At 50.0% G+C, this 12,688-nt stretch overlaps 1 pseudogene; it reads left to right on the top strand.

The window, feature by feature from the left end:
* Nucleotides 1-2,074: 2,074 nt before the first annotated feature.
* On the top strand, nt 2,075-12,190 carry LOC129021075 (carcinoembryonic antigen-related cell adhesion molecule 3-like; annotated as a pseudogene).
* The last annotated feature ends 498 nt before the right edge of the window (nt 12,191-12,688 follow it).

Genomic DNA, 12,688 nt, shown 5'->3' with positions numbered 1-12,688 from the left:
GGAACCCACTTAAAGTCAGACCATTACTGTTCAGTGACAAACACCATGACAGACATCAACACAGGATTTTCTGATCCATCTCACCAATGTCCTGTGAAATACCTTCCACTCTTGGTTTTCTGGGATCAGTTTTCCTCATTTCAAGTTCAAAGTGAAAAAGAGAATGCAAATGTTCCCAATGGTCCTTTGTGCAGTCACAGCTGGACCTGGCATGTCCTCCTGGTTAATCCAGGGTGCTCAGGGCTCCCACTTCATTCTGAACATCCTCTCTCTCCCATTGGAGCTCACCATGTCTGCACCTGCAGCAGCCAGGTGGCTGCACACTAACAGAAAATCCAGCAAGTCAGGAAACTTGCTTTACTCCTGTAACTTTGAGGCTAGGGACCTTGTAACATTGAACTAGTCCTATGAATTGCCTGCACCTTAACTTCCACATCTGTAAAGTGGGGCAGGTGGACTCGATCACCCTAGGTCCAGGGGTATAGTGAGAGCTCCTCAGAGACAGCAGCACACCTGATCTCAGCATCCACCATCTAGCAAATACCAGGCACACATTAGGCGCTCAAAGCCTCACTGAATGTGTGTGTGAATAAATGACTCTATGAGAGCCATGTGGATCATGGAAAAGGTCAACATATATTTTTGAATGTCTACCAAGTACACTGTAGAATAGGGAAATAAGTAACCCAGGCAGGGCGGTGTTTTCTCCCAAATTCCCCTGACCTCCTTCCTGGAGGAGGGAGGGCCTCTGTACATCAGAGAGACTCTTGACACAAATAATGATCTTGAAATGCATTATAAGAAGCTGTCATGTTAACAAGAGGAAAGTCCATTTGTTTTAGAGGTGTTTTAATCAATGGACCTGAGGGACCCAAAGCCCCCCGTGATGAGACACAGGATGTGACACCCACCCCAAGTGCATGGAGGGGAAACCAGATGGAGTGAACTGACAGGGAGCAGGACCTGGGAGAACAGGGGATAAAGAGATTGAGGGACCCAGAGGAAGGTCTGAGAAGGAGCTCCCGGCCCCTGAAGTGGCCTCGGTGTGGACTGACACAGAACTCAGCAGCATTTAAGTAAAGCGGCCGCACCAGGCTCCATGTGTACGTGGGATTGTTTTTCAGTAAGACTTTCTTTCTGCTCATAGGCTGCACTTTCACATTTTCTAAGACACAGGCTGCACTTTTGCATATTTTCTAACACATCAGGCCCAGTTAACAGGTTACAAAACGATCATTCCATTCAACAGTCAATTATAGAATACTCCCAAAGTGCCAGGCTCTATGAGTTCAGGGAATACAAAAATGAACACAAACAGCCCCTATCCTCAATGATCTCTATACAAAAAGCTCCAAAGAGTGCCTCTCCTACAACACACCCCTGCTCCACACAGCCATTCTCTCTGCCCTCCACCAACCCAAATCCTACCCCGCCCTATGAGGCCAGCTCAAGTTCCACCCAACTCAGAGTCCCCCGTGCACTTCTGCCACTTTGAGAGATGACTGCACTCATATCTCTAGGCTTTATAAAGTGGATGTCATCTCCCTCATTAGACTTGAGCCTCCTGAAGGCAGAGATTATTTTTAGAATTTTCCAGAAAGAAGTCACATCAGTGGTTTGCATCAGACCATGCTTAGGCCCTGCCTGACCCTTCATTTCACACACAGGCTCCACTGCCTAGCACAATCCCTGGCCCCTGCAGGTGCTTTATAACCCCTGCAGCAGCAAAGCCCACAACCAACTCTGTGACAAGGCAACAGGCTGGGATAATTTGAAAACACAGACAGAAGAATTGTCAAACAAAAATCAAAGGGCTTTGATTCATGGCTTGCCTCTTCCCTCCTCTCAGGGAAACAAAATCACGCCACCTGTTCTCACTCCTGCCTCATTCCAGGCCCCTTCATATTCCATGATGATCCTTGCCTACAAATAACAATTACTGTGTTGTGAGCCAAATAGTGATTTTCTATTTCCACCACTCCTTCTACATTTATTAACTGGAATTCTGCTACAGGAAAAAGCTATTTCTGCTCCCTCATTTATTTAATTTATTCAATTATTTATTTATATCAGCATGGATTCATGGGTATTTATGAACTGGAATCCATTACTATCATTATTTATTATGTTGTTCATATCGTCCCAAAATTCACCATTGAGAGCTCCTCGGAAATCTGTGACCTTTCGACACATCCCCACCATTTTTCGTGTAGTTCCTTACTTTCTGGCCCCACAAGAAGCTCCAGGTTCCTCTATGCTTTCCAGACCCAGCCCTGGAATCAGGTATTTCTCCAGGGAGCCCTGGTTCCTTTCATGGGAGAATGATGTTTGCAGACCATCGGCACTGATAGGCCCACGGTTAGAAGGTGCTGGTGCTTCTGTGCCCTCTAGTGGTCAGATCTGGGAAATACACACTCACACTAGTTTACTGTTACCCACGTTTTACAAATCAGGTAAAAGAGGCACAGAAAAGTTAGACAACTTGACCAAAATCGCAGAGCAAATAGATAGTAAAACTGTGACATGAAAATAATGACAGATGCACCACAAGTCCTAACGAGCGAAAAAGTAACTTATCACACATGCACGTCAGCAGAAAGCTACAAACCCAATATTTCAGCATAGACACTCTCTCTGGAAAATAACCAGAATTTCACAGCAATAACCACAATGATAACCATGAAGTACTGAACACCTGCCTGGGCACGGGGCTCCCACAGCAGCTCACTTATTCCCAATAACTCTGCAAGGTGGATTTTACCATCCTCCTTTTACAAATCAGGGAATCAAGGATCACAGAAGCCAAGTGACGTGTCCCAGTTGACATAGTTAAGTGATGGAGCCAGTAATTGACCCCAGGTCTATCTGGATATAAAGTGCACGCTTATGCCACTGTATCAGCGTTTCCCAAAACTGATTTTAGGTGAAAGTTAAATAAGCTGTTTTTTAATTTTAATACTCATGTGTTTATTTTAATGCATGTTAGAAAAACATTTAAGCACACAACAAATCCGTAATTTCATGGACAGTATTGCATAAGACAAGGATGTTTTGCCTCCAACTCCTGGCCTCAAGCCATCCTCCCACCTCAGCCACTCGAGTAGCTGGGATCACAGGTGTGAGCCACCATGCCCTGATAGAACAAAGATGTTTTGTAAACTAAATTTATTTAGAAAAAAATAGTATGGGCTGGCCACGGTGGCTCATGCCGGTAATCCCAGCACTCTGGGAGGCCAAGGCGGGCAGATCACATGAAGTCAGGAGTTCAAGACCAGCCTGGCCAACATAGTGAAACCCCATCTCTACTAAAAATACAAAAAATTAGCTGGGTATGGTGTTGCATGCCTGTAATCCCAGCTACTCGGGAGGCTGAGGCAGAAGAATCGCTTGAACCTGGGAGGCAGAGGCAGATGTTGCGCGTTGAGCTCAGGTCGCACCATTGCACTCCAGCCTGGGCAACAAGAGCAAAATCCCGTCTCAAAAAAAGAAAAATAGTATTAAGTAAATAATAAATGTGGTACAAGCTGTAGAGAAAATCATAAAGGCGATCTAGAAATGTCTGTGGTCTGGATGACATAATACTACAGCAATGTGCAGCTTCATTCTCAGTTACTTCCAGGAAATTAGGGTCACATAGCACTGCAGAAAGAACAAGTAAGAATCTTAGACCTGGGCTTTAGCCCTAGATGTGTCCATTTCTAGGACCCCAGACATCTTTGTGACCTCCTTGCTGGGAGGAAATCCAACCTTCCCAGACATTTAAGAACACTAAGAAGACCCTGAATACACCAAGGGGTTTCTTTGTCATAGAGAAAATAAACCATGTTCGGGGACCCCAGGGACTCTCTGTGTGGTGTTGACAGACCCAAGGCCAAGACACAGCAGAGATCAGTGCTAGGGAGGGTGGGTTGTCCTGTTAAGGGACAGGGGTCCAAATAAACCTTGCTTCTCAAAACATAGTCTGGGGAATTTAAATGAAGACAGAAAGGAAAAAAGAAGAATGGACAAGAAGGCAGGACTGAGAGGGGAGGGGCAGAGAGGCTTCCTGGGCAAAGCCCACCCCTACCCATGACCCTGGGAAGTGCTCCTGCCCTGGGAGGAGGCTCGGCACACAGGGAGGAAGGACAGCAGAGCCGACAGTCACAGCAGCCCTGACAAGAGCATTCCTGGAGCTCAAGCTCTTCCCTCAGCCCTCCCTGCAGAGGGCGCATCCCCTGGCAGGGGCTCCTTCTCACAGGTGAGGGGAGGACTCCTTGGGAGTGGGTAGGAGGAGGGAGCATAGAGACTGACTGGGATCTCCTGGGGAGGATGGGACTCTGAGGGGGGACAGAGGGCTTCTGTTGGAGCCTCAGAGGAGAGGACACCAGAGAGGGACAGGGGTCACACCAGGAAAATCTCAACGATCTGAAGTTGTTAATGGAGAAACAATCTCCACTGTTAACATACTGCAAGTGAATCATCACTGATTAATAAATTCTGAAAACTGATGACAATAAAATGTTATGTCAGGGTAACACTCCAGAAAAAAACAGAACCAGGGCCACTAAACACTGTCCTTACCCACAAATCTCAGAAATTGTCAAATAAACCCCAGGCCATGGAGGGCCCTGGGAACATTCATGAACTCATCCACAGGTGTCTGCAGCCTGTCCCAGGCACTGGGGTGCAACCAACATCACACAAGTCCCCACCCTCACGGAGCTCACACTCTCATGGGGAGGAAGACAGACACCCAAAGAGATCTAGAATGTGAGGTCAGGTGCTGACAAGAGCCCTGGAAGGAACAGAGCTGGAAAAGGTCAGAAAGAGAAGAGCAAGGGTCTCTAGAGGAGGTGTAAGGGGAAGGGTCTCCCAAGGATGTCCTGATGTGAGCAGGATCTGAGGGCAATAAGGGGTGGGGGCTTGTGCAGACTCCCGGGGACTCCTGGGGACTCCTGGGGAAGACTCCTGGGGAAGAGGTACTTCTCAAACTGGGAAATGCCAAGGTCAGAGGTGCTGAGGGAATGGGGGTTATGCTGCTGACCTTGACTCAGCAGGACCCACGCGTGCACGTGCACATGCTCTCTCTCTCTCTCTCTCTCTCTCTCTCTCTCTCTCTCTCTCTCTCTCTCTCTCCAGGGCTAGGGGGTGAAGAGACCTCCTCAGAACCCAGGGCCCCATCTTTCCATCAAAATACATAGGTCCCAATATTGACTGATGATCTCTCTCCCACCTTAGCCTCAGTTTTAACTTTCTGGAACCCACCCACTACTGCCAGGCTCACTATTGAAGCCATGCCATCCAATGCTGCAGAGGGGAAGGAGGTTCTTCTACTCACTCACAATCTGCTCCAGGATCTTATTGGCTACAACTGGTACAAAGGGGAAAGGGTGGAGACCAACCACCGTATTACAGGAAATGTAACAGAAACTCTAATAACTACCCCCAGGGCCTGCACACAGCATTCAAGAGACAATATACCCCAGTGCATCCCTGCTGATCCAGAATGTCACCCAGGACACAGGATTCTACACCCTACATGCCATAAAGATAAACCCTGAGAAAGAAGAAGTATCTGGCCAGTTCCATGTATACTGTGAGTGATTCTCCCACAGCCTCTGACTGTTGGGGGTCAGTTCTACTTCACATACATGGGATTGTCAGGGCTGGGCTGTGTCTGTGTCCCCTTCTGTATTACGCCCCATGTTGGGGTTTGAACTTTTACTGCAGGACACATACAGGGTAGACAAACTTCAACAGATCAGAATTCCTTTCCCGTATCCAGACCCTGCAGACATTCACTGCAGAGGAAGGACAGTCTGATGGGGGGTACTTACCAGGGGGAGGTCAGTCTCAGCCAAGCACCCCGTGCCCTCCCTATGGACATGACCTTGAGAAGACCCTGGAGAACTAAGTCAGGGTCTGGCCTGAGGGGTCTATGGAATCCTGTGGAGCCCTGAGGTGCCTATGCCAGAGCTGGGTTGTTGCCTCCTGGGCAGGGCTGACTGGGAGCAACAATTTACCAGCTGTCCAAGGGCAGTGGCTCCTGGAGCTGGTCACTAGCTGGGGCTCAGCCCCCAGGCCTTCATCTGGGCAAGGACAGAGCCTCAACCTTCACCTGAGACTCAGCATGTAGAGTACAAATGGACAAGATTACTAGGGCATGAGCCCATTGCCCTGGGGGACTTAGGTGACTCCATTGGAAGTTCGGTGTTCCTAGGGGGAGGAACAAAGAAGAAAGGATGCTCCCAGCAGCTCCTTCTCCACCTGAAATCAGGCCCAGGGCCCTTTCTCTTAGAGACAAATAAGAATATGTAAAAAGTAAAGTAGAGGTTCCTCTTCAAAGACTTTCCTCCCTGTCTAATTAGGAATAAATAGCAACTTCTCTTAGAAGCAAAATTTACTCGAAGACATGTGCTAACATTCTTAAATATCTGCTAGCCGTAATTAAACAAAAATCAATGTATTTTATGTTCTTAGCTCCCACAATTTAGCCTAAATATTTGCCCTGGCATGCTTATACTGGTCCAAGCAAGCATTAGGTCATAGCCTGTTCCTCTTCCTTATTTGAAGATGTTTTTACCTTTCTCCACATTCCACAAGTTACTTCCTCCTTCCTTTGTTCTCCTCTGCCTCTGCCTCTTTTAAAAAGTTCTAACTTACTAGCCAATCGGGACAAATACAGAATGTGAGGTCCTGTTCCAGCCAATGGAAACCAGACACAGCAGTAAGGTAGACACGTCAGATTATAAATGACCCTGTCTCCTTTGTTCGGTGTACTCTCATCGCAAAACTGTCGGCAAGTGTACCCTTTCTGCAGAAAATACAAAAATGGCCTTGCTGAGAAAATTAAATTTATGTTCAAGTGCTATTTCTTTACAGCACCTGGGAACAAGCATTTCAAATACATACATGCTGTTCATCTGGGCAGCTGCTCTGTGCAGAGCTGAGATCAAGTAATTGTAAACATTTTGAGGTTAATTCATAAACAACCTTGTAGCCAAATAGCATTTATCTTATTTCTTGAAAGGAAACTGAGGCACAGGAAGACAGTCACTGACTAGGGTCACACTGATATGGCTCTGATGACTAGAGCAATACCAGGATCCTCGGTCTTGTGCCAATTTAGATAAAACAACACAGACACATGTGGAGCAAAGAGTTTAATAGGCAAAAAAGAAGAAAAAAGCTCTCCCATACAGGGACAGACGGAGGGGGGTTCCAACCAAAGAGAGGAAACCCTAAGTGCAGCAGAAAACAGCCAGTTACATGAGGAGGCCGGAGGAGGTGGTGTCTGATTTGCGTAGGGCTCAGGGGATTGGTTTGACTAGCCATGTCATTCACATAGCCCAAGAAGAAACTGGCCCTCCCACCCTGGCCTTTTAATATGCAAATGCAGGGAGGCTTGATGGTTCTACACACGTGGGGATATGTGGGGGCGACCATGTTGCCAGGCACATATAGGAGCAACCGCAAGAAGAGGGCAGGAATCCCCATGTTTGGGTGGACCCAGTTTCTAATGGCCTTCATTTGTATATCAAAGCTTGCCAGCCAGGCTCTAAGAGCTGGGGCTTTTCTGCTAGACAAGAAACATTTCTGGAATTGCTTTAAAAGAAACAAAAACTGGCCGGGCAGTTGCTCATGCCTGTAATCTCAGCACTCTGGGAGGCTGAGGTGGGTGGATCACCTGAGGTCAGGAGTTGGAGGCCAGCCTGGGCAACATGGCGAAACTCCGTCTCTACTAAATATACAAAAATTAGCCTGGCATGGTGGTGCGTGCCTGTAATCCCAGCTACTGGGGAGGCTGAGGCAGGAGAATTGCTTGAACCTGGGAGGCGGAGGTTACAGTGAGCCGAGACCACGCCACTGCACTCCAGCCTGGGCAACAGAGCAAGACTCCATCTCAAAAAAAGAAAAAGAAAAACTTCCCAAGGACCCCCTTTCCTCTCTATCTCCCTAAAATAATTTCCTAATAAATCCTGTAACAACACAGTCCATAGGTGGCAGATTAGAGTCGTGCGAGGTATGCCTGCAGCCACAGTCCCCTCCTCTCCTCCACCGGGGTTGTGTGAGGCTGCTTGTTATTAGGCATCTGCAGACCTGAGACCAGTCATGGATTCATCTCCCTTCATCTTGGGCATCCACAGTGCAGAAGGGGAGATTCTGATCTGAGGAGTGAGGAACAAAAGGAGAATTCACCAGTTTTTACCTGGAACTAAATCCCTTGTGTCAACTATTAGGGTCAGTGTTATGTATGTCTGTGTGAAGAGACCACCAAACAGGCTTTGTGTGAGCAATGAGGCTCTTTATTCACTTGGGTGCAAGTGGGCTGAATCTGAAAAAGGAGTCAGCAAAGGGAGATGGGGGTGTGGCAGTTTTACAGGATTTGGGTAGGTAATGGAAAACTACAGTTAAAGGTAGTTATCTCTTGTGGGCAGGGGGCGGGTCACACGGTGCACGGTAGACAGATCATGACACTCATTGTCCGGGGGGAATGTCACAGGTCAATTGATTAGTTAGGGTGCGGCAGGAACAAATCACAATGATGGACTGTCATCAGTTAAGGCAGGAATTGGCTGTTTCATTTCTTTTGTGGTTCTTCAGTTGCTCCAGGCCATCTGGATGTATACGTGCAGGTCACAGGTTATGATGGCTTAGCTTGGGCTCAGAGGCCTGACAGTCAGTGCCGGGAATATACCAGGTGTTTGACCTTGAGCAAGACACTCAACATCCTAGGCCTCAGTTTCCTCACCTGTAGAATTTTAACAAACACTTGGATCTCAGGATGGTTGTGAGGATGTTTATTCGAAGATTGATGTAATTAAAGCCCTTAACAGGGTAGTGCACAGAGCCAGGGCTCAATCAGTGCTATCAACTAGTATTATTATTTTTATGAACTTTGTTATCAGCTAAGTCAAGGAGACCTTGGTTAAAATTTGGTTGTATCATGTACAAGTTCTGTGACCTTCCTTGACTTACTGAGGCACTGTAAGTCTCAGATTCTAACTCTGCAGATGGCGGAGATGCCCCCTCTCCTTCAAGGTGATAGGAGGATGAGATGAGCTGTAGGTAGGTTGGTGCCCACTGTGCCTGGCACATGGAAGACCCCTGAAAACAGTCAAAGAGCATCATCCCCGCTCATCAGCATTGAGTTGACAGCGAGGACTAGCTCTGTATGACAATCATGGAATGGAAAAGAAGAAACAGAGAGAAGACTGGGTGCTGTGGCTCACGCCTGTAATCTCAGCACTTTGGGAGGCTGAGGCAGATGGATCGCCTGAGGTCAGGAGTTCGAGACCAGCCTGGCCAACATGGTGAAACTCCATCTCTACTAAAAATACAAAAATTAGCCTGGCATGATGGCACACTCCTGTAATCCCAGTTACAAGGGAGGCTGAGACAGGAGAACCGTCTGAACTTGGGAGATGGAGGTTGCAGTGAGCCGAGATCGTGCCACTCTACTCCAGCCTGGATGAGACTCCGTCTAAAAAAACAAAAGAAAAGGCCAGGTGCGGTGGCTCACACCTGTAATCTTAGCACTTTAGGAGGCCGAGGTGGGTGGATCAAGAGGTCAAGAGATCGAGACCATCCTGGCCAACATGGTGAAACCCTGTATCTGCTTAAAATACAAAAAATTAGCTGGGGGTGGTGGCGCACGCCTGTAATCCCAGTTACTCAGGAGGCTGAGGCAGAAGAATCGCTTTAACCTGGGAGGTGGAGGTTGCAGTGAGCCGAGATCACACAACGGCACTCCAGCCTGGCGGTAGAACGAGACTCCGTCTCAAAAAAAAAAAAAAAAAGAAAAGAAAAGAAAAAGAAAAAAGCGGGAAGAGGCGTGAAGTGAGAGGAAGAAGGGATTTAAAGGCACAGGAGCAGGGCGAGGTACAGGCTCCCTGGGGGAGAACGTAGGAGTCGGTGCATCCCTGTGTTCCAAGCCTGAGACACAGAAAATGGTGCAGCCACGGAGAGCAAGGGAGTCAGCTATGAGGACAGCACAACAGACCACACTCAAACTCCGTGGCATTTCCTTCCTCCCTGAACAAGCCCCTGCCCTGCGAGGCCCCTCATGGTTCCCCCTGGAACAGACTTGGGCTTCATCCCCTTTGCCTTCCCCTTTCTGCAGAAAAAAATGCCCCAGGCCTTCCTGTGGGGGCCGTCGCTGGCATCGTGACCAGGGTTCTGGTCGGGGTGGCACCAGTGGCCACCCTGGCATGTTTCCTGCTCCTCGTCAGGACTGGAAGGTACTACAGCTTTTCCCTGGCCTCCCTCCCACCCCTCAGGCTGACCCCGGGCCAGGAGGAAGGAGACCCCCGCCCAGTATTCAGGGCCAGGCTCTCTGAGCCCTCCCCAAGAGATCCTTCTCTCTCATTCCACAGCTCCTCCCTCACCAGCTGCTGACCGGGGGCTGCTTCCTCAACAGCTTCCTCCTCTGTGAATTCGGCCCGGTTAAGGTCTCACCTCTGAGTGTGGTCCTAGTTCCCTCACACAGCAAAGCCACAGCTGCCTGGAGGAAGGGAGCGGGGGAGGGGGTGCTCAGTAACCCGGTACCTCCTGCTGTTTATTGAATCCACCCACCAAGAGGGGGGATTTGCAGGCTCAGGATCCAGGAGGGAGTCCTGGCCATGGTCACACGGTGAAGGGTGTAACAGCTTGGACAGGCTGGGTAGGGTCAGTGCCCCCATGGCTAATGCAGTTCCCGCAGCCCCTGAGCTATGAGACAAGAGAACCTGGGCCCCAGGATGGCATGTCCTGGAATGTCCTTTATGTCTCTTGCCAAGGTGTAGAGAGAGAAGACAAGGCTGTTGTCCCATTTCAGCATCACTGGCCCTGAGTGCAGGGTCTGGCCACAGCAGGGACACTGAGTTCTGGGAGAATCCAAGACACCTGTGGTCCCCTCAGTGTCCTGCACATGTGCCTGGCCCTGCTTTCCCTCTGGGGCCTTAACCCTTCCTCTCAGGCAAACCCCCATGATCTGGTTCCTTCCCTGGGCCCTCAGTTCCTTTCCTGCGTCCCTGGGTCAATGTTCTCCTGGCCCAGCATCTGGCTGAGGGTCCTTCCCCTCTGGTCAGGACAGATGTGCCTTTGTAAAGTCTTCGATTCCCTCACCTGGCTCAGCTCCTGCTACAGAACCAATGGAGAATGGAGATCTCCATGCCCCTCTTTGGAAATAGGGTCCCCTCTTCATCCCCTGTTCTAACTCCAAAGTTTGGCTTTTAATCTTGTACTCCTCACAAATAAGCCTGACCTCTCCTAGGGCCAGTGGCCAGCATGACTTTAGAGAGCAGCTCCCCAGTGTCCCTTCAGCCTGGGTGTGGCTGGGAACCCCTAGGCCTGGCCCACAGTGTCCACTCCTGCCAGTCACCCTCTGAGGTCCTCTGATCCTTTCCATGGGGCTTCAAGGAGGAGTCTCATAAAATATCATTGCAGGGGACCCCAACTGGCCAGGTCAGCCCTGACCTGTGGGCTCTTGGTCATGGGTCACCTCTGCAAACTCACTTGCTCACTTGGCCCCTAAAATGGCTGAAGGGTCTCTCCTGGTAACATGCCCCTTCTCCCTGACTCTCTGGGAGTTCAGGACCCCAATGCCCTCCTCCGTGAGGGGCCCAGGCTCTCGTCCCACCCGGCTGCTGACTCCTGTTTCTGTCCCCCAGGCCATGGTCCCTCAAACAACTCTACCTACCCTATAAGCCCATCCCCTCCCCAGCCCCTTTCTACTGGGGTCCCAGCAGTACAGGTTCAGGGCAGGGGGACCATCAACCCCACAGTATAGCACAAACCCACCTTTCCCCAGAACAGTCAGGTCAAAGTGAGTGCCTCCGGCCAAGATCCAGGCCTCCCTACAGGGCCAGGACCACCCATGCCCTGTGCTGACCCCACCCTGGGGCCCTCCGTCACCTGAGGAGACCCCTGGAGTGCAGCAGGTGCAGAGTGGACACTGGGAGCATCAGTCAGGGGCCCACATTAACAAGGGTGCAGGGTGGGCCCAACCAGGACAGCGGTCAGGGTGCTGTGTCCACACTGGGAGGCTGAGCTCAAGGACAGAGCTGGTCACTCCTGAGGGGAAATGACCAGAAGTAGACCCAGAGAAGTAAGTCCTGGCCGATCAGAGACAGGAACCTTCCATGTCTCTCCCTCTCTGTCCCCTGACATCCCCTCTCTCCCCTGCCCAGGCCCTGCTACCCAACCCCAGGACAGCTGCTCCCATCTATGAGGTGAGTGTGGGCCACAGGTGTTCTGGTCCTGCAGGCTCCAGGGGGACCCAGGGTCTGCCCCCACCCACACCTGGCTGAGCTCTGAGATTCAGGAAACTGCAAACAGAACAGGGGGTGGTGAGCAGATAAGGAAGGGGCCTGGGAACAGGAACTCCCTGAGCACAGCCAGGTTCAGCATCAGAGCAGCCCTGGATGGGCCCAGAGCCTGGAAGACACCAGACTCTGTTCTGAGAAAGCCACAGGGGTCAAGGCCTCTTCTCCTTTTTTTTTTTTTTTTTTGCAGGAATTGCTAAACCATGACACAAACATTTACTGCTGGGTCAACCACAAAGCAGATGTGGTTTCTTAGATTCCTCTGGGAGCTGCTCCTGTGGGTTGTTGGAGTGTCCCCGAAGCCCCCAGCCCTGGGGATGGGGGAAGGACATGGAGCCTGAGCCAAAGAACCAGTTCTGAGTCCTGAGGAGACACAGGCCTAGGAACAGGGAGGGATGGGGGTC

This window comes from Pongo pygmaeus, chromosome 20 (assembly GCF_028885625.2).
Source record: "Pongo pygmaeus isolate AG05252 chromosome 20, NHGRI_mPonPyg2-v2.0_pri, whole genome shotgun sequence".
In the NCBI taxonomy this organism is placed as follows: Eukaryota; Metazoa; Chordata; class Mammalia; order Primates; family Hominidae; genus Pongo; species Pongo pygmaeus.
The sequence above is the reverse complement of the archived record's forward strand: the minus strand, read 5'-3'. Positions and strand labels throughout refer to the sequence as shown.